This window comes from Rhinolophus hipposideros (assembly GCF_964194185.1).
Source record: "Rhinolophus hipposideros genome assembly, chromosome: 15".
Lineage (NCBI taxonomy): Eukaryota > Metazoa > Chordata > Mammalia > Chiroptera > Rhinolophidae > Rhinolophus > Rhinolophus hipposideros.
The window spans coordinates 61895717-61917602 of record NC_138061.1 but is presented as its reverse complement, the minus strand read 5'-3'; the positions used below and the strand labels follow the sequence as shown (position 1 = coordinate 61917602).

General features: G+C 36.6%; 1 protein-coding gene across 2 annotated transcripts in view; it reads right to left on the bottom strand.

Annotated features, from left to right (window-relative positions):
* The window catches only part of BMPR1A (bone morphogenetic protein receptor type 1A), a 138144-nt gene extending 116354 nt beyond the window's left edge, over positions 1 to 21790 (bottom strand). For both annotated transcript variants that reach the window (XM_081074672.1, XM_081074671.1), the window contains exon 1: positions 21559 to 21790. The gene's annotated coding sequence lies outside the window, so the exon portion shown is untranslated. The remainder of the gene's footprint in view (positions 1 to 21558) is intronic.
* Between the last annotated feature and the right edge of the window lie 96 nt (positions 21791 to 21886).

Below are 21886 nucleotides of genomic sequence, written 5' to 3'. Positions count from 1 at the left end.
ATAAGGAAAACCTGTCATATGCTACACAAACAAGGATGTACCCCAAGGACATTATGCTAAGTGAAACAAGCCAATCACAAAGACTGCATGATTTCACTTACACTCAGTATCTGAAGTAATCAAACTCAGAAACAGAAAGGACAATGGTGGTTGCCAGGGTTGGGGGGGAGAAGGAAACGGGAAGTTGTTCAGTGGGTAGCCTTTCAGTCAAGCAAGACGAGAAAATTCTAGAGATCACTTGTACAACAATGTGCACATATTTAACAATACTGTACACTTAAAAATTGAGGGTAAATTTATGCATTTTTTTATAATAAAAAAAAGTGCAGACGAGGCACAACTGGATTTATCCAGCATGGGAGCTTCTCAACTAAGCAAGTGAGGGCAAGGGTTGCTGAAAGTATTTGCAACTGAACCATTATGGCTGACCACAGAATTTAAACTGAATGGAGAAAGGGGAGTGTGCTGAGGAACACTGAAAAGGTAACAGGGTCAATGGGATGTAGGTACCAGAGAGGTAAGGGATGTTTGTAGGAGAAGGCGTGAGCTGGAAAGGTGACAAGCGATGATCAGAGAGCAGGGTACCTGAAATTATAGAGGGGGTTACAGTTACTATAATTATAAGCACATTATTCTTGTATAAGAGATCTGAGGTCTGAAGGCGAGTGCAGGACACTGGAGGAGGCCAAGACACCAAGAGGTCACAAAGGCAATGGAAGAGTCACCCACTTGAATGATGAGACCAAGAATGAGAACGAGCACTGGAGACAGGGAGCACTATAAGATGAAATCTTCATGGGATAAGGAGGCACAGGGCCGAGTAAACCAAGGTTCCACGGGAAACTGCAAGGAGCAGGAGCAGTAGCTGGTCCTGTCTGATAAGGCAATTCAAAATCATGGTTTTTATTTGATGTTAAGTAAAGCAGGAGGGAGCGTGGTGTGGAAGCAGCAAAGAGGGACAAGGAGGACCCATCCCCAGGCTCAAAGGAGAGGTGCGCTGGAAAATTCCACCCCGAGTAGACTGCAAAAGAACGTGTCCTCCAGCATGAATCAAGTTTCAGTTGCAGCAGTTCTCACAAATTTCAGAAGGTCTATGAACTCAGAGTGGGGACATTACATCTTTATTTTCACTAACCTCTAACTGAAATTTAATTATTTAATTATGAGACTAAGCAAAACCCAAAGTAGTATTAGCAGTATCTGTAACTGTGACCAAAAGAAACTGGATATTCTCAACAAATTACATTGTTGGCAAAAAACTCAAAAGTATTATTTATGTTCATCATTATTTTTTTTAAAAGGGCATTTAAAACTGCCACGGGGTTTATGAAATGAGTTAATAAAAGAACATACTATAGCCAAAATTTTTAAAAATTATTTTAATAGCTGTATTTCAATACAGTTGGTTTCCTTTGTAATCCAATATATTTTACACATTTAAAAACATTAGTTTGAGAAGGGGAACACAGACTGTCCCAAAAAACTTAAGAACGCTTGACAGCGAGGTGAACAGAATGGTCAGAAAAAAAGGCACAAAGAAAAGGCGTCAGGGGTTGGAGAGCAGTGGGAGAAAAGGGTCTGCCAAAGAGATTATGGGCAATAAAGTTCAATATGAGGTTAGAAAGAATAAGGGCGGTATAGAAAGTGTTAACTGAAAAAGAAAAACTGCAACACAGAATACATAAAACAAAAAAATAGGAATATATGTTTTGTAAATGGAAAGAAAATTTTAGGACACAAAGTAGCAACAGTGATTACCAATGAGAAGTAAACTGAGAAGGAGGAGAGCCACAAGAGAGGAAAATTTTCTCTTCTGTATTGTTTATTGTAAGCATTTTTAAAGTTCTTTTTAGGGGAATCTTTTTCTCTTTTCCTTAGTACATTCTTTGCCGGACCTCCACACTTCCCAGGGAACTGATACACTCTTTCAAGGAATGTTGTCCAAAACCAAACTTTACAGCAAGATGGAATGGACATCAGAGGAAATAGTTAGCTATCTGGAGGCTGTCATGAAGAAGTCAGCCTGGTGTTCGCCCTTCAAACATTTGACTTTTGTGTTGAGGCAAGCTGGAAATCGGAAGCTTCTCCTGGAGCTCTCTTCATGATTCAAAGCATGTCTGGGACAGGAACCTGGCAAGCAGGTCAGGATCAACAGGCATTTCCTATCAAACGGAGCAAACACTGATGGTACTTCTCAAGTTGAATGGCTATTGCTGGTATATAGGGAACCTACCAGTGTCTTTCATTCACCGTGTACACAGCCATCTTAGCTCGTTTATTAGTTTTCCAAGCTTGTCAATTGATTCTCTTCGTTTTTCTAGGTAGATTATATGCTCTACAAACAGCATATGCAAAGAGTGTAAGTTTTGACTTTCCCTTTAAAATATTTATTCCTTTTTTTACCCTCTCTTATTCCATTGGCCAGGGCCTCCAGCTAAATGTTTAACAGCAGCTCATTTAAAAATGAGTATGTTCTTTTTTTCATGGAAAATATTGAACAGCTGGATTCACTATATGCCTTAGGTAGTTTTACTTATTATCAGGAGTTTCATTCTTTTCCTAAACCCAGTCTATCAGAAATGGTTACTGAATTTTATCTAGTGTCCTTTTTGTCATCAATTGAGATTACATTGCTTTCCTTCTTTATTAATATAGTGTAAATGACACTAATAGATTTCCTAACATCAAATCATCCTTGACTGCCTGGACTAGTTTTACCCTATAGTTTTAACATACTGTTGGATTTGGTTTGCTTTTATTTTGGATTTTATAATTAGGTGGTAAATGAGAACAGCCTATTGTTTTCTTCTGCTGTCCTTTTTGCTATCAGAGTTATGCTAACTTTGAAGACAATCTGCTCTTTTGCATTTTCTTTCTTTCCTCTGGAAATCTATATAACACAGGAATCATCAATTACTTTAAAGTCTTATAAAATACCTGGACCTTTTAAATGGCATATCTTTGACGTTTCTATATTTCTCCATCAAAAGCTGGATTATCAAGCTTTTCCATTCCTTCTATTTCAGTAATTAATATTTTCCTACGAAATAATACATTTCATCCAATTTCTAGAAGGTGTAGCATAAAGTTATACATAATATTCTAAAGCTTTCATCTATTTATGAAAATGTCTCTAGCTCGTTTTTAATATTTGCTTCTAGCTTTTCTTCTTAATCAGACTTGCCTAGAGTCTACCAGCTTTTGAACTTGCTGAGTTGTTCTGTTATTCATTAATGTATGATTTATATTTATTAACTTATTCTACTTTATTTGGGTTTATTTTGTTCTTTATCATCTTGAATACTTTGTTCAGCTTTAATCTTTCTTGTATACTAATTAATATATAATTATTATGAACTTCCCATAAAGTTTTACATTGGCTACATTGACATGTAGTGTTCTCACTGTAATTAACGTCGTGTGGCTTCAGTTATGACTGTCTCTCTAAGCTATTTAAAAGGTAGGTCTCTTCCCCCTCCCCCCAAAGAGGTAGGTGTTTTTGTTTTAAATTTATGTTTTTGTTCTGTATATTTATGGGTTTTTTGGGGGGCGGGGATGAGACATCCTATTGTTCTTAATTTCTATTGCACTGTGGTCAGAAAATATATTAATCTATTTGATTTCCGCTTTATGAAAATCAACTAAATTTCCTTTTGGCACAAAACATGCTCACCAAGACCACACTGTCATCTGTAACAGGGTATGCATTTTCTTAATGCTGGTCTACCCCACTACAGTGTAAGAGCCTAAGAGCAGAACTCAGGGCTACTTTATTCCCTATTATATAACCAAGTCTGGACAGTCTCTGGTCTGTAACAGGTGGTCATTACATACTTATCAAGTTGAATTATACTTTCCAAGCCTTGAAGACTAGAAATTATCACCAAGACTAAAACTAATCATCTCAGAGTTCTTGTCTCTGCTTCCTCGGAAAGGTTGCTTTTTTCTCCTGAGAAAAAAGTTAAGGGTTCTACAAAAAGGCCAAGAAAATGGTAGGTTTTTATAAAGGGTGCTGAGATAAAGCCTCCTAGAATCCAAATAAACTAGAAATCACACTTTGGGAGCAGAGGGAGTTCAAATATGCTAATAGGGAAACAAAGTAAACCTATTTGCATCAATCATACCTCTGTTCCTATCTTGTTAAAAAAGGAATTTGATATAAAACATAAAACTAAAATTCCTCCACATTCCATCCAATCAAAATTGAGAAAGGAAATCCCAATCATTTTAATTTCTTATGATGAACACTTAAATCATTGATTTTTAGCCTTTCTACTTTTCTATTTTTTAAAGCTATAACATTTCCACTAAGTATAGAATTAACTGTATCCCAAATTTTGACATGACATGTATTTCATTATTATTGAATCCAAAATAATTTCTAATGCCTTTGTAACTTATTTGACCCATGGGTTATTTAAAAGTACACTGCTTAATTTCAAAAATTTTCTCATTATCTTTTTTTATTCATTTCTAATTTAATTCCATTATAGTCACTGGAGATTGTGAATAATTTCAATCCTTTGATATTTGTTGAGGCTTGCTTTATGACCCAGTAAATAGGTCATTTTCTATCCTTATTGGGTATGGTATTCCATATGTATATAAATTAGGTTAACCTTTTTCATTGTGTTGTTTAATTTTCTATATCATTACTAATTTTTTACCCGCTAGTTCGACCAGCAGTATCATTATGGTCCCTGATCAAAAATTTTTAGGTGATTTACACAATGCTTACTATGAGTCATATACAGTTCTAAGGTGTATATATATATATATATATATATATATATATATATATATATATATATGGCGAGAAGAGAGAGAATAAAGCTAACCACTACTCCATGGTCAGGTAGGGACCATTATTTCCATTTTACAGATGAAGAAACAAGCACAGAAATATCAATTTGACAAAATTGCTAGTTGGACAACTAAGAGGAAACAGAGTTGGGATTTAAATCCAAGCAGAGTCCAGAGTCCATCCTCTTAACCACTATATACATGTGTACATGTACATGTATTCGTGTGTGTGTGTGTGTGTGTGTGTGTGTGTGTGTATAAAATGATCCTAGGACAGAAAGTTTACCTCAAACAGAAAAAAATTTTTACTGAAATGGCACAAAAAATGGTTAAGGACAATTTTTATCACAAATGCTTAACATGTAAATTTTAAAAGGACACAAATACTGCATCCTCGGTATATGGGAAAACTGCAAAAAATATGAATAGAAAAAGTAGACTGAAAAGAATTACACTAACATTAACAATGGTCATTATGAGATGCTGGGGATGTTTTTCCTTTTTTGTTCTATTTTTCTGTGTTTTCTAAATCCTATTTTCTATCACCTTTATGGTAAGGAAAAACTAAAGAGCGTCCTATAATCACTGACTGAATTGACGGTGCTGTCTTAATTTTCAAGCTGAGACAAAAAAAAGTTAGTAAAACACTGAAAATCACAGGATAACGGATATAAAAGTGCTTTGTAAACTATAAAGTTGTATAGTACAAAAATTAGTAATTACAAAGCATCCAGGACTATTTTATTTAAAATAGATATTTTATTTAAAATAGCCTATTTTAATAAAAGTCTATGTTATTAGGTTAGTACAAAAGTAATTGCGGTTTAAAAGGTTAAAAAAATTGCAAAAACAGCAATTACTTTTGCACCAACCTAATAAATACAATATCCTATTTTATTTAAAATAAAAGCTCTTTCAAGCCTTTCCCTTTTTCAATTTCAACTGGCTTTAAAATACCTGGTCATTTCAAAATTTAATATTTTGTTTAAACAAATTCAGAAGAGTTGATTTTTGAAGGGCAAACATTAAAATGCCACACATCCTTGAATCCTAACAAAAAGCAAAGCAACCGATGTACAACATCACTCTTTTTTTCAGTATCACTGAAAATCCTCTGATCTATAATTTAATAAAATGTTGATTCAGTGTTGAAGATAAAAATAGGAAACCTAAATTTAACCCCAAAAGTGAACTGTTATTTTTGGGACAGAATTTTTATAACTCCTAAAAGAGGAATGATTCATTTAAAGATAAATTAAATACACATTGTTTAACTAAAAATATACGTATCATAGTTAGTAATAAGAATATATGCTCAGTCTATTTACAATGTTTTCCTTTCAAAGTTTCTTTTGCTATTTCTGCAACAGAACCTATGAATAAAGAATGCACAGCTGCCTAGCAGATGTATAATTTCAGTGTTTAGATTCCATTCTTTCTAGCTTCATTCTGCTAGAGGTTTGGATTTTCTATTTCCATATGGTTTTTGACCTTCCTCCGTTTAGGTTCTACCTCCCCACATCTCATTCTATTTTTGTCCATTATTACAGAAAAAACACATCAAATTTGAAACATCTCAACTTTTTTTTTAAAGCTTAAAAGTTGCAAAGCTGAATAAAGGGGAAAGAACATAAAGAAAAAAAATTATCAGATGACTACAACAAGACAGCCAAATTTCAAAAACTTTCAATTTCTATTTAGATAACTACCTTCCTTGTCCCCTTGATTCTAAGTTTTTTATATTTCAAGTTCAGACATTCAGGTTTAATGCACGAACAGAATGTCAGCTTTACTCACTAGACCTGCTAAAAAATTGTTAAATTATGATAGAAACATTACGTAGTAAGATTTTTTTTTTAACTTACACACGGTTTATATCTAAATGTTTACACATGTTATCTCTGAGTAGTATGAATACGAGGGATTTTTACTTTTTTCTCCAGGCTTTTCTGTGTTTTAAATTTGTTCAGTGAGCATTATTTTTATAATCAGGAAGCAAAAAAAAAAAAAAAGTTTTTGTTTTGTTTTGAGGAGAAACCTGCAAGGAGAGGGATTATTTTTATTGTCTACATGACATAACCAATTGAGTTTAAATAATTTTTATGGAACAACATAAGCAATTTAATAATATTCCAGAGAACAGTCTCAGCATCATTAATAGGTAAAAATCGGTTTCATTTCTCAACCTGGTTTGGCTCCAAAAACTGCCCCATAGATGGGTTTATTCACTTTCATTTTTAATTGATGTGGCAGTATTTTTAATCTTTCTTTATTCCTGTTCTCTGACAGAACAGATTTTCAATGTATTCTAAGAAACAATGCAAATAACATAATTATCCTATGCACTATCTATCCAATTTCAACAACGTTAACAGTAGCAGCCATGGTAAAGCTGTTAAAAAAAAGGCTTGTCTGTGTGATCATCAACAATTATATATACAGAGGGGGCCAAAAAATGTATATACATTTTAAGAAAGGAAAAAATCTATTAAAATTGTTAATACTCACTATATACCGATAACAGAAGATGAATACAAGTCACATTTGACGTCTGCAATGACAAGAGGTGCTCAAAGTGGTTACCATCAGCGTCCAGACACTTCTGATTACGGCAAACTACTGCTTGAGCAACGCTGACCAAAGCGTCCACTTGTACACATTTTTTGGCACCCCCGGTACAGACACACAGGAAATCAGATATATAACTGAACACTAATTTAAAAAAATATGTATTTATAGGAAAGGTTCTTGATAAATGTTTAAAAAGCAACTGTATTCTCCTGACCTTTTAATATGTTCTCTACAGTGCAAAGGAAACATTAGGCAAGTCGAGTATCAATCAAAAAGTTACCCATGAAAAGTTTCAAACAAATTTTAAATATTGAAAAGAGGAGTTACTATTTTAAAGTCAATCAACTTTAACCCATCAAATACGGGGTTGCCAAAAAAACGTATACAAGTGGACACTTTGGTCATCGTTGCTCAAGCAGTGGTTTGCCGTAATCAGAAGTGTCTGGACGCTGATGGGAACCACTTTGAGCACCTCTTGTAATAGCAGAAGTCAAATGTGACTTGTATTCATCTTTTGTTATCGGTATATATTGAGTACTACAATTTTAATACAGTTTTCCTTTCTTAAAATGTGTATACATTTTTGACACCCTCTGTATATATATTCAGATCTTGTATGGAGATCATGCTTTACTAGGTACTTCAGGTAACACTAAACCAAACACTGGCCAATGAATTTACTTTATGTGGAGAACATGGAATAAAAGGCAAAAATAGTGTGTGAGTGTGTGTGTGTTACACAATGTCATCTTAAATTAATCCAACTCCATTTGAGAACAAATATAATTCTGCAGTTAAGAACATGGACTCTAAAGTCAGACTACTTGGGTTTGAATCCCAGCTTTGCCACTTATTAACTGTGCAACCCCTAACAAGATATTTAACCTCTGTGGCCTCATTTTTCTCATGTATTAAAGCAAACTGATAATAATACCTACTGAATACCTCTCAGAATATTTGTAAAGCTTAAATGGATTAATAGGTGTCAAGTACTTAAAATAAGGCCAGGAATAACTAAAGAAAATATGTTAGGCGTAATCTAATCCACTTTGATCTTGTGTTTTATTGCTCTAGATTACTTAAGCTAAAAGCCACTTACCTTTTATATGGGAATAATGGCTGAAAATTAAAACTTCAGTAACTCAAAATCTCCTATACTAATACATGAAACTAGTGCCTTTTATTGAGTGCTTTATTTTATTTAATGTTTCCAAGGTTTAATAAACTCCAACTCCATGAAAACTAAGGAGTAAGATATTTTACTTAATACCCAATTAAAGAGGTTATCATATACTTTATAAATTTCGAATAGATTACATAAATTATATAAATGTCTAAACACTATGCTGTACACCTGAAACTAATATAATACTGTCAACTGTTTAACTAGAAAACATAAATAAATATAAAAAATAAATATATGTGGAATAACTATGCTTAATGTAAAAATCATATTTAGCAGAACTGTAATTCACCTAGAAACAGAACCATCAAGATCAAATGGTAACTTACAGCAGCAGGTCCTCGAATAATGTTTCGTTCAAGGTCCTGTCATTATGACGTTTATGAGATGCCACAGGAATTTAACTCCTGTTTATTTCAATTAGCCCATGGTAAAATTGGTTTTGTTATGCGTTGTTTTGTTTAAAGTTGCAGGACCTATCAATGTTAAGTGAGGACTTAATGTGTAATACTCTAATAGCCTTATTAGAGAAATGAATGGGGCCTGGTGTCAGAGGGGCTTTAGTAGGAACTTAAGCTGATATTTATGTAACTTTAATAAAGGGTCTGAAATTGGTACAAACATGAGAAAGGTTTTTATTTTTCTCCAGTTTCTACCCCCAATTATGGTTGGTCTGATTTCCCTTTCCTACCCCTTAATGACATCTGGAACAATTCCTACAGCTTTCCAGTAGCTTTTGGTTATTAAAAAGTCCAGTCCAATTTAGTTCGGTATAAAAGTTTAATCTTCAATCTTACAATCATTTTCTTCCTCTCCAAACTCAGGCTTAGCCCATGGTCCAAGGAAGGGGTGTGGTTTGATCTATTCTGGGGGGGCGGCAAGTATGTTTCTTCTCTTTTAAGAAATTAGCACTTTCTTTGTACAAAGTTATTACTTACTTAACCTTGACTGAATGAATTTTTATTCTCAATGATGTGGACAGTGGAAACTGTTACAAACCATTTTCTATGCAAATTGATAAGATGGCAAGAAAGAACAATGGATAACTTTACAAAGAACAAAGGCTTAGTCAATACAATAGAACAAACTGTTTCAACATCGGAGCACTTCATGCACTTTGGTTGTTGCCACTTCCCTGACTAACACTGATTATACTGCTTGTCTTCTGGGGACAAGCTGGAGCTCTTTGGTGACTGAGGGGTGAGGAGCTCTATACCTGCTGCACATTTCCATACTTAAAGATCTGTTTCAGCAGCTCAACCTCTGCTAAACACTTCTGCTCCCTTTTCCAGCAGAGCCAGCTCTGTCAAGATGGCTGAAACCTAGTTACCTTCTGCATTACCCGCGTGAACTAACAGAAATTCAAAACAAATATAGGCTATTCCACCGCTACCCCCTCTGTCCATACTGGTATTTCTCTCCAATTTTCTTCATCTCTTGCTCAAATAAGCAGATAAACTCATCAGCTGCATAATGACTATCTTCTAGGAAAAGAAATGTTCCACTTCATTTTTGCTAATATTCCTAACCTTCAAGACTTGTTCTTTAAGACGTCCCTAAGCTTCTAAGAGAAAGTCATCCCAAGAGAGGAAGAAGGAAGCAGAAACTACAGTGCTTCCCCCAGGCAGCCTCGCCACTGCAGTGACACTGTGCACATTTCCTTCCCCTCTATCTTCTGCCCGGTTTGTGTCACAGCTTAATAAGCCCTGGTGAGGACTCAGGCCATGAAGTGCTTGGGCTTTCTTCAGAATGTGAGGTCTTAACTTCACTTTACACTTATCTCTGAGTCCCTAGACCTGATCTAACTACGGAAAGTCTGATTTTACTTACTTTTTACTCTTACTTACTTGCCCTTCATGGAACAACTAACTTTTATTGGCCTCATATTTTTGACATACAACAGAGGAAAAGCAACAAAACCTCCTATCTCAATTTGCCAGTTACAAATTCAAACGTTAATATGAACAAACACTTTCAAAAGGCATCGGGATTAGATTTAATTTTCAAGGACCCTATATATGCAGCCATTCAAATTTGCTTTTGAAGATAAAATTGACCTCAACTTCTCACACACAAAAATTCACCTTCATTAACATGTATTAAGCATCACTATGTAGCAAGAGCAGTGCTCAGTGCTGAAGTGCACTCATTCGCAGTAATCCTGTGAGAAAGGACTATTATCCCCATTTTATTTATGAGGAAATAAGGCTTAGAAAGATTAAGTACTTTGGTGCAAGGTCACAATAAATATGTAAAAAACTAAACATAAATAATTCAAGGTTTAATGAATCTTTTAAGTTATTTGGAATCCAAATAAAGGGAAAGTCACTGTAATCATATCAAGATCTCTTTACTCTTTTAAGAAATTAGCACTTTCTTTGTACAAAGTTATTACTTAACTTTAACTGAATGAATTTTTGTTGTTTCTTCTAGATGAGACCAGTGGAAACTGTTACAAACCATTTTCTATGCAAATTGATAAGATGGCAAGAAAGAACAATGGATAACTTTACAAAGAACAAAGGCTTAGTCAATACAATTAAAATAACTACGCCACTCCACAAATAACATTATTTTTGTAGGAATATACTGGGAGGGTGGGTGCCTCTCCAGTAGTATATTCTACTTCATCTAATAAATTTAATTTTGGAGGACACATTTTGAAAAATGTAGCTTAAAGAAATTTGACTTATGCCCTTGATGTTTAAAATGCTTCACTTTGTTTTTAGACAGACATAAACTACACTTGATTATTATCCTTTGCCCTAAAGTCAGAAACAATCAACCTGGCCACTCTAAGGGAGGAAAAACTCCTCTATGCTCTTAGGGACTGAATCTGAAGGCCTGCAAATTAAACAAAAGACAAATCAGGAAGAGAAAAGACAGACTTTTATTCACTTAACAGAGTTACAGAAAAACATGACTCAAGAAGGCAGTTAAAAATATGGGGCTTACATACCGTCTTAACAGAAGTAAGGGAACGGAAGAAGGGCACTTACAAGAAAACAAATGACTTTTAGGAAAGATAAATGGGTCCTTAGTGAATAGCTGGAATCGTTTTTTGTTTTTTTTTTGTGACAATGTCAGTTTAGGTGTGATACCCATTTTTCCTCTTTTCTCCTCCTTAGTGATAAGAGTCAATGTCCCCAGGTTTTGAAACTCTGGGGAGCGAATTTCTGATAACTGAGTTCTTCTGAGAGGCTCTGCGTTTAGGCAGATAAGGGAGTTCTGGAGGGGAAAAGTCTATTCTCAAATGCCTTCAGTTCAAAATAATTTTTATGCCACAGTGGTGTATTCTGGACCCCTTCACCATCAACACATACTTCTGTACACAGCACTGAATTAGTTGGCAAAATTCAGCCACCAAGGAACTTATAAAATAAGTTGAGCTATAAGACAATTAAACTTTCTATTTTTTGTTTTTTAATACTCTGACAACAGCAGAAGGAATTTTGATATATTGTGAATAAAAATAAAAAATGACAAATTTAAAAAAACGCAATAAAAGTTAATACCTATACCTCAAAAAAAAGAGTTCCTACAAACGAGTAAGAGAAAATAGATTAGAAAAATGAATAAAGGACAGAAATGCACAGAGCCAACAAACATAAAACCCTGCTCAACCTTACTCATAATCAAAGAAACACAGATTAAAACTATAATACTGTTTTTTCAGCTGGGAGACTGGCAAAGACTAAAATAGACTGATGTCGTTATGCGTTGGTGCGTGGGGAGAGAACATATTCAAACACCGCAGTTGGTCGGAATGTGAGCTGTTGCAAAGATTTTGCAGAGCAGTCTGGCACTATAGCAAATCTGCATGACTTCTCCTACAGTAAAATGCATTTCTAAGAATCCATCCTATAAAATAAAAATAGTCTCCCAGGATATATACAAGCACCACGGCACTCTGTAATGCAAAAGACATGGAAACAATCCAAGTATTCACCAATAGGGGATTGATAAATACAATTAAGGTACATGCATAAACAGGAGTACCACTTGGCTACTAGAGAGAAACGAGGAAAGCAACACTTACTGACATAAAGAGAGGGCTACATAGTTCAGCAAAAACAAAGTTATAGAAAAGGATGCATTTTGGATGGGGGATGAGAAATAAAGAAATGAAGACAACGGAAAAGAAAGATTATACTCATCTCTATACTTTCAACAGCTGTAATCTGTGGGGGGTGGGGTAGGGCCACAGAAGACTTTCACTTTCTACTTTACATCTGTAGTGTTTGAAATTTCAACCACAAATATGTGTAACTTCTGTAAACAGAAAAAACAAAGTAGGGTTTTAAGGTGATATAAAGTTAGGGAAATTATTTGAGTTTCACTAGATTAAACCTGAGAAGGCCTATACTAAAGAAATCTAATATATTAATAGATGGCATAAAAACACCAAAATATTACCCCAATTAAAGGTGTAGAAGAGCTAACTTTTAGGCTTGGACCACTGTGGGAGGTTTCCCAGAAGACAGGGTTTACGCGTGATTTTGAAGCATTTTGATAAGCAAAGAATAGGGAGAATAAAAGTCCAGAGGCAGCACTGTCCAAAATAATGCACAATTTAAAAATTTTTAGTAGCCACATTATAAAAGCAAATAGAATTAGGTGAAATTCATTTTAATAATACATTTACTTAACCCAACATATTCAACACAGTCTCATTTCAATATGTAATCAATATTTTTAAAGCACAGAGAAACTTTACGTTCTTTTTTTCTTTTGTACTTACATCAAGATCTAGTGGGTAATTTAGCCTCGCCACACTGAAAACGTTCCACAGCCACATGTGGTACTGGTTACTGCAGCAGACAGCAGCAGGTCTAAGGATCCTGAACCCAAAGCTAGCACTGGAGATTTAGGTGACACAGACTAATGAAAGAGTAGGAAGTGAATGAGGCAGAAAAGGCAGACTGGGCCAGAGCTGAAGACCAGTCTGAAATTGTTTGAATTTTACATTGTAAGCAAGTAAGAAAGCAGAGAAAAATATTTAACAAGTAGGCATGATTAAAGCACTAGTTCAGGAAAATTAACTTCTTTTTCTTTACTCAGATACACATATAAATTCAACATGAAGGTTTTTTCCTCAACATTCTTACTGCATGAAAGATTCCTGAAATGGAGAAATAAAAAATAATCTGTCATCAAGCAACTGTATTTTGTTGATTTGGTGTATATTTAAGATACTTCTGGATAGTTACTGTTGAAATATTTTTATTTCATGACCATTTTAAGATGACTTTTTCAAAATTATAGAAGTTCTATAAACTTCACCAAAATTTAACAGCCTTTAGCATTTCCTATCAGGAGCTCCTTTTAGTCAGGTATCTAAAATATTTTAAATTAAATACAAATTTAAAACACTCAAGATCTTATACTTCTGAAATATATCACACACAAAAATTTAATTGCTAATAAAAAAAACTACCTACAAATTTCATTATACATAGAACAGTATCACAACCATGCAAATCTCTAGATTTCTTAATTTCTAAAATGAGAGCCTGTAAAATTTCAGATAATTTACCTAAAGGCTAAAGCAAAAAAAATAGTGATGAAAAAGAGATAAAAAAGCCCGGCATGAAAAAACACTGGTCAGAAATCATTCCCTTCGTTACTTACAGTGACTTTCAATCAAAAATCAGAAAGCCAGTGATGCCATCAGGACCCAAACCATTACGTGCACCTGCAATTTCAGCAACTAACTAACTACTCTACATTAAAGTCACGGAATCTTCTTTTTTTTTTTTTTTTTTTTTTAAGCAGAAAGTGATCTTTTCTAAAGCAGAAACGATCTTGAAATTCACCAAGTCCCTTTCACTTTTTAAGATACGGGAATGGGAGATCCAGATAGGTTTAGAGTGATATCCAAGATTGTAGCTAACTTAGTACTAGCTAACCAGAACTAGATGTTAGTTTATAAAAAATTAGAAGCTGAAACTTGTCTTCTGTTTCTTTATAATTTTTCATATTTTCCAAATTATCCACAACAGATGTATTGCTTTTATAATTTTAAATAAACCAAAAAAGGTTTGCTCTAAAAACTACTGAATTCTTTCAGAAACATGCTCCCTCTTCCTTTCTGGTGTACGATCTTATTGTATAGGCCTCGATCTCAGGAAAATCTTCCAAATTACTTACTCCCAGAATAGACCAGGTTCCCTTATCACACACTCTTATAAGCTCCCTGTACTTCCCATCTGTGGATCTTTCTATGATAGAATTAGATAATTACTTGTAAAATTATTTAATGTCTATCTTCTCTACCTAAGTCTTAAATTGGTGTTTCTCAGGACTATTCTAGGCTGTTTGTTGTATATACCTATATTGTAATCAGTCCCAAATGGCTACCTCCCAAATGGCCAAACCTCTGTCAAACTCCAGACCTATATATGCAATTGCCAAGTGGAAATCTGTTTGGTTATTAGACACACCTTAAACTCCGTATGTTCCAAACTGAATCATTTTCCTCCACTAACCAGCTCTCCCTCCACATTTTTCATTTCAATCAACAACACACATCTACCGTACCCAGGTTTCCAAGCCAGAAACCTGGGAGTCATTCTTGCCAATCCCATTCCTTCTCTCACCCGTAGCTAATTACCAAGTCCTGTCCATTCTAGGCCCTAATTATCTGCCACCATTCTGGTCTGGGCCAGGATAGAACAGCTTCCCTACAAGTTTCAGTGTCTTCAATCTTCCTTTCTTCAAACTGATTCTCCACTGTGTAACTAATCTCCCTAAACTGCAATTCTGATTGGTATCTCTACACTTGACATACCCCATCCTCCTCAAGTGAACAGCAATCATACACAGCTAGAACAACAGCCACGCTCCACTGTTTCTGATGTTATTAGTGGTATTAACAAATGTATTACCGTAAGAAAACAAGGTTCACTAGAAACATAAAATTATGAAAGAATAACAACATCTACCATATCAGATTCACCTGTTTTTAATAAAAGAAATTCAAGAATAATCTCCTTATCTATTCAACGTCTATTCATCAGTTCTGTATTTAACTGCCCATATGAACTTGGTTTAGGGACCCAATGGGCCCACTATGAGTTGGATCCACTCTGTCATCTGATCTCCCTAAAGCCCCTATTCTAACCAGTGCTCTCTTCAAAACACACTACTGGGGATCTCCAAACATATCCTTATGTTTCTATTGTTTTAAGAACTGATAGCCTTTAAAATGTTGGCTTCAAAAATTGATACACATTATAACTATGATTTAGTAAAATATCCAAACATTTACAATTATTTTTGTATTTCCTTTTTTTAAAACCACGTATATGATTATTAATTGAGATAGATAAATACTGGACATTTAAAAAATAGCCCACAAAATTGGCTATCACAACTCTCTTACAATTCCGCCCTTATACAATCTGTGCCATTCTGTGAACATTACCATCTCTTAGAGAATCTGTGAGTTAAAAGAAAAAAAGCAAAAGAAATCATGGGGAAAAAATACTGAAAGCTGGGGGTCAAAGTACCTTGCAATCAGACTGGCATATCTAGTTGTGGGTGACCCCCATCCTAAAGTAAGTATTTTTCTATACTGCCTGAAAGAAATATTTTACTTGTTAAAGAGGTTTAACAAGCATCCTCTTTTAAAAAATAACTTTTCATAATAATAACAGTAAAGCTATAAGTCACTCCCATGTAAGTGTGGTTTAAATTCTTCCCAACATCTACACTAAAGGAATGGTAGTTTTGGTAAGTGAGAGAACCCCTTTACATCAATTCTAAGTTGTACATATTTTTCATATTTTATCATCTCTGAAATTAGGGTGCATCTATAATCAATGGCTTAAAATTAACTAGAAGCATCTTTTCTTCATAAGGGGTCTATAAAATTATGATGCATCTTATAGTTGATATACTGTAATTCAACGCAACTCAACATTTAATCTTTTAAGTGTTAAATAACTGAACTGACTTGGTCAGTTTGGACCTTACGGTATTTAAGAAGGCATTCTAAAAACATAAACACTAATAAAAGCTGGAAGAGGACAGAAGGAAAGACTTCCTAGTCCAAAATTTAGCCTGAGAGGAAATCCATTTTTCTTTCTCTCCATGGTTCCCTGCTCCCAAGATCCAAATGCAGGATCAGTAACCCATGTCCAACCACTGCTAGACTAGACAGGGGCCTTTCTTCATTTATTCATTTTAATCGCAACAGTCAGTTACAGGCCCAATCTGCAGTCTAGTAGCAGAACTACTATTTGTATAAAAATTGCTATAAAAGACTAAATGACTCATACTTAACATGCGTGCGTATAATGGTATATAAATTATACTTCAATAGTTGACAAAAAACAAAACAAACGAGTTAAGGACAGTAAGAAAACTTTAGATAGAAAACATGCCTTAAAAATATCCCCTTTCAGAAAGGATTCCACCCAGAAGAAAATGGGGAAGGCTTAAGAAAGAGATGGAATTTATTTAGTTTTCTTGTTGTCATTTGCAGATATTTTTACCTTCTTACATTTATTGAAGGATAACTGACATATAATATCTTATTAGTTTCAAGTGTGCATCATAGTGATACAGTATTTATATACATTACAAAATGACCCCCACAAATCTAATTACCATCTGTCAAAGTTATTACAAAGTTATTACAAAGTTATTAGCAAAGTTATTACAATATTAGGAGTTGCAGATTTTTTTTCAGAGTAATATATGTACAAGGTTAAACATTAGCATTCTGAATAACTACAAAGAAAATTAACCAAATCATGCTCTACCCATATCCACTGAAGTGATAGCGATTTTAACCAATTTTGTTTTAATAAATACCTCTAGCGATAGTCTATCTCTAAGGATCACTAAACTTCTATTTCAAGAATCACATAATTTAGGTACCATCCACTGACTTCCTGTTTTGACAGGTAAGGATTTAATACACTTTTATCACAGAAAGAGACAAAATTTGAAATGGACCTTGAAGAATGGGTAGGACTCGGACACATGACAACTGGCCATCTATGCAGAGGGAGGTACAGTATAGCACAGCAGTAGCAAGAGCAGTGGGCAAAGAACATGTGCAGGAAGCAAAACAGTGGGCAGTAAGAACAAGTGTATCTGAAGCAAACCCCATATCAAACTCCATTTAATAGAAGACCCTGGAAACTTCTGAGTAAAGAAAAGTTGATGAGTTTTTAGGCAGAAATGCATAAGATAACCTGGATAAACATGGAAATGAAGGCAAGAAGGTCATAACATTAGTCCAGGTGAGATGAGAACCTGATTCAGTTAGAAATAAAGACTGAAAAAGGAAAATTATCAAATATACAAATATACACACAATATATAATACTGCATACAAATATATATCAAATCATAAAGCTTTAAAGAGAAAAGAACTGTGTGAAAACTAAGTAACACTAAATTGGAAAACTCAATAAATATATTTCTGGATTAAACACTAAAATTCACACAAGAAGATAACCTACACAGAAAAACAGCTATTAAATAAATTAAAATGGTATTCAAAGTCCTCTTCAGGAAAAAAAGAAAAAAATCGAAGCCTGAATTGTATCATAGGTGAGGTATGCCAAACTCTCCAGTAAAAAATAATCCCAATCTAAACTGCTCCTGAAAAGAGCAAAAGGAAAACTGTCCAATCTATTTTATGAGTCTATCATAACCTTGATATCAACATGAATTAAGAATTGTTCCAGAGCTAGCAGGAAAAGAGTGTAAATACCATGAAAGTAGAAGCAATAGATGTTGGCTACAGGATGAGATGGAACGGGGAAAGGTCTGAGTTTAGTATGGCATCAAGAGAAATCAGGAACACCAGCGAAAAAAGTTTGGTACGGAAGAGTTTAGTTTGAACCAGAATAACCAGGTCAACATGTGCATAAAGCAGCTGGGCATAAAGCAGCTGGGAAAAACAGGGATTCAGCGCAGAAGAGAAATAAAGAATAAAGATTTAAGAATTACTCAGACAGAAGGGTCTAAACAATAATGTCAAGGTACTAGAGACATGGGAAAGTGACCTTGGAGAAGTGAAACTTGGAGAATACATATTAAGCACAAAAAAGGAAAAGCAGAAAAGGGGCAAAGAGAAACAAAGTCAGTACAATGTCACAGAAGCCCTCCTTTCATCTCCTTAATATATCTTACTCATCCTTCAGAATTGTCCCAGGTTCTGAAGTAACATTTTTAAGGCCTTCTCAGATTCTCCTAGCACCACCAGCACCAGGTCAGGTCCCATTTTAAGTTCTTATAATACTCTACACTTTAATTACAATCATAATCATACTTAATTATAGAATTCATTCTTCAGTATGTCTTCTCCACTAGACCTTAAGCTCTTTGAGGGCAAGGGCCATATCTGCTGTTGCAGCCTACTGCCTTGCATATGTCAGAATATAGCATCTGTTGAATGAAATGGATAGATGAATAAAAGCCAAGAAAGGGCATCTCAAAATGCTACAGAAAACTCAAGGAGTTGACTCAGAAACGAGGCTTAAATGTGTTGATTAGATTATAGCTGAACTTTGTGAAGGTGAAATCCAGATAACAAGGGGTTAAGAAGTGTTTAGATAGCCAGGAAGTAAAGGTAATCTCTAGAAATGGGATAACCGTGTTTCCCCGAAAATAAGAACGGGTCTTATACCGTATTTCCCTGAAAATAAGACCGGGTCTTATATTACTTTTTGCTCCAAAAGATGCATTAGGGCGTATTTTCAGGGGATGTCTTATTTTTTCATGTACAACAATCTACCTTTATTCAAATACAGTCATGTCATCTACTTCTGGAACATCGTCATAATATACTAAACGCATCCGTCTGTCTGACAATCTTAACTGGGGCTTATTTTCGGGGTAGGTCTTATTTTTGGGGAAACACGGTATGAAGGGCTGAATTTTAATTTTACTTCAATTTTGCTCTATTTCACTATTATTCTTTAATGAATATGCATTACTTTTATAAAAACAAAACTTTTTTTAATGTTCATATGATTTGAAAAGGTAAAGCAGCAATAAGACAGCTTGAGGGAGTAGTGGACTCAAGGAAAGGGAATTGAGGGAATTTTTTAAATTTTTTCTATTTTTCAATTACAGTTCACATTCAATATCATATTAGTTTCACACGTACAGCATAGTGGTTAGACATTTATATAACTTAAGAAGTGATCCCCATAATTCTAGTATCCAACTGACACTACACATAGTTATTACAATATTGTTGACTATATTCTCTATGGTTTACTTTACATCCCCATGACTATTCTGTTATTGCCAATTTGTACTTTTTAATTGTAAACTGAGGGAATCTTAAAGTCACTCAGACTTTTAAGAACCCTAAAACAAAAGAGAGCACAATTCATACTCCATTAAGTAGAAAAGAGAAAAATGAAACAAAGCGTTAACTATTAGAAAGAAAAAACATTCTCCCACTGAGGTGGAAGGAAAGCAGCAGATGATAGAGAAGGGATCCAGTCAATTACAGAAGGAGCTCCCACTGAATGCCACAATCTTTTCAGTAAAGGGTTCGGAGACGTGAAGAACGTAGAAAAAGTTTGAAATGAGCTCCAGGGATAATGTGCAAGGGGAAAAAAACCCAAAACAGTGTAACACCACTTCTATTAAAAGTGCATTGTGAATTCCAGTCAGCTTTTTGGAAACTCAACTTATTTCCAGTTCAGAACTGCCTGTATTTTAGCTCTAAGCTTAAATATTGAAATCTGGTTCACAAACTTATTTCAACAACTGAAAACAGTGATAAGCATTAAGTTACATTCTGCTTTCATTCAGAATTGAATTCCTCCTAAACTAAATACAACAAAGAAGTTGTTTTCAACTCCAGCAACAAAACAGTGGTCATTTCAAGTATGAGTAAGTGAAAAGCGCTCCTAAACGTCAAAGTGTTTGCAGAAAGACAGTTGTTGTTGTTGTTGTTGTTGTTGTTGCTGACTCCCCGTGCCCCACTCGAACAGTTCCTGAATAGCAGTAAAGAAAATCCTGGAGTCCAATCCCAGCTCACTTAGACAACGAATTTAACCTTTTCGTCTTGGTTTCCTCGTCTGAAGAAAGAGGAATACAACCACCAGGGTTATCGTAAGGATTAAATGACGTAACACCGGTGAACGCGCCAAGTCTGTACTATGTACTCAGGACAATTTGCTAACCATTTAACAGGGAAAACCTGCAATACCTGGACCAAATTAAAACAGCCGAGAGCGTGGAAGAGAACAAGTCACAAAACGCCAGACCCTAACACAGAGCACATTATTTTTCTTCCCTGACGCAAGCTATTTTTTTTTTTCTTGGCCAACCTTTCCACTGGGAGTCTGGAAGAAGACAAAAAGGGCTCCATGCGATCCCGCAGGAAGTTTCCCTAAACTGCAGTGCAGAACCACAACCGACATGGCAGCGGAGGCAGCGCAGAACAACAGGTGAACCTCCGAGAAACCCGGCAGCTTCCAGCGGACAGGCGTGGAGGGGGGCTTGCAGCCCCCGCCGGCTCCCCTCCCCACGGCACACACCGGGTTTCTCGCGGTCCTTTTTGCAGAGGCGTACAGAGACGCGCCGCCAGTGCCAACCGCGCAGCCCCCGAGCGCGGAGGTGAGCGCCTTTCCCATTTAAGGATTCAAGACGCGTCCTCGGAGGCGGCTCTGGCCCACACCGCCGCCCCAAACTCGGCCTGAGACCCGGGGTGGGGAACAAAGGAGGGGCCGGGAGGCAGGGCGGCCGCCAGCCCGACGTCGGGCGTCCGTGGGCCGGGGCCGCGGCGGACTCGGGCCCGGGGCGGGGGCGGGCGCGGGGCGCGGGGCGCGGGGCCCAGTCGGCCGCGGCCTGAGCCGGCGCGGGCGTCAGGGGCGTCAGGGGCGGCCGGGCCGGGCCGCCACCGCTCGGGCCTCCGGCACACGCCGGGCCCTGCGAACACCCGCGCGGAGCCCGCGCTGCCCCCCGCCGCGGCCGCCTCTCCCGCCGCGCACACGCACGCTCCCGTCGGAGCGACTCACCCGGACCCCGGGGAACTCATCCTCCAGCCCTCGGCGCCAAGCGGACTGGGCGCGGCGAGCCGCCGAGACGCGACAGGGGCCCGCTCGGCCTCCGCCCTGGGCTTGCAGCGGCCCCGGCCCGCTCGCCCCTCGCGCGGCCGTGCGATCCTCGTCTCGCGCGGAGCGACGCGCCGGAGCCCGAGCCTGCCTTCCTGCCCGCCCTCCGCCCTCCGCCCTCCGCCCTCCTGCCTCCGCCCTCCGCCCTCGGCCTCGCCGGGAGCCAGCAGGCGGATTCCAATCTCGGCAGCCGCCGCCGCCGACACTCGCACGGGGGGGCGGCGCGGGCGCG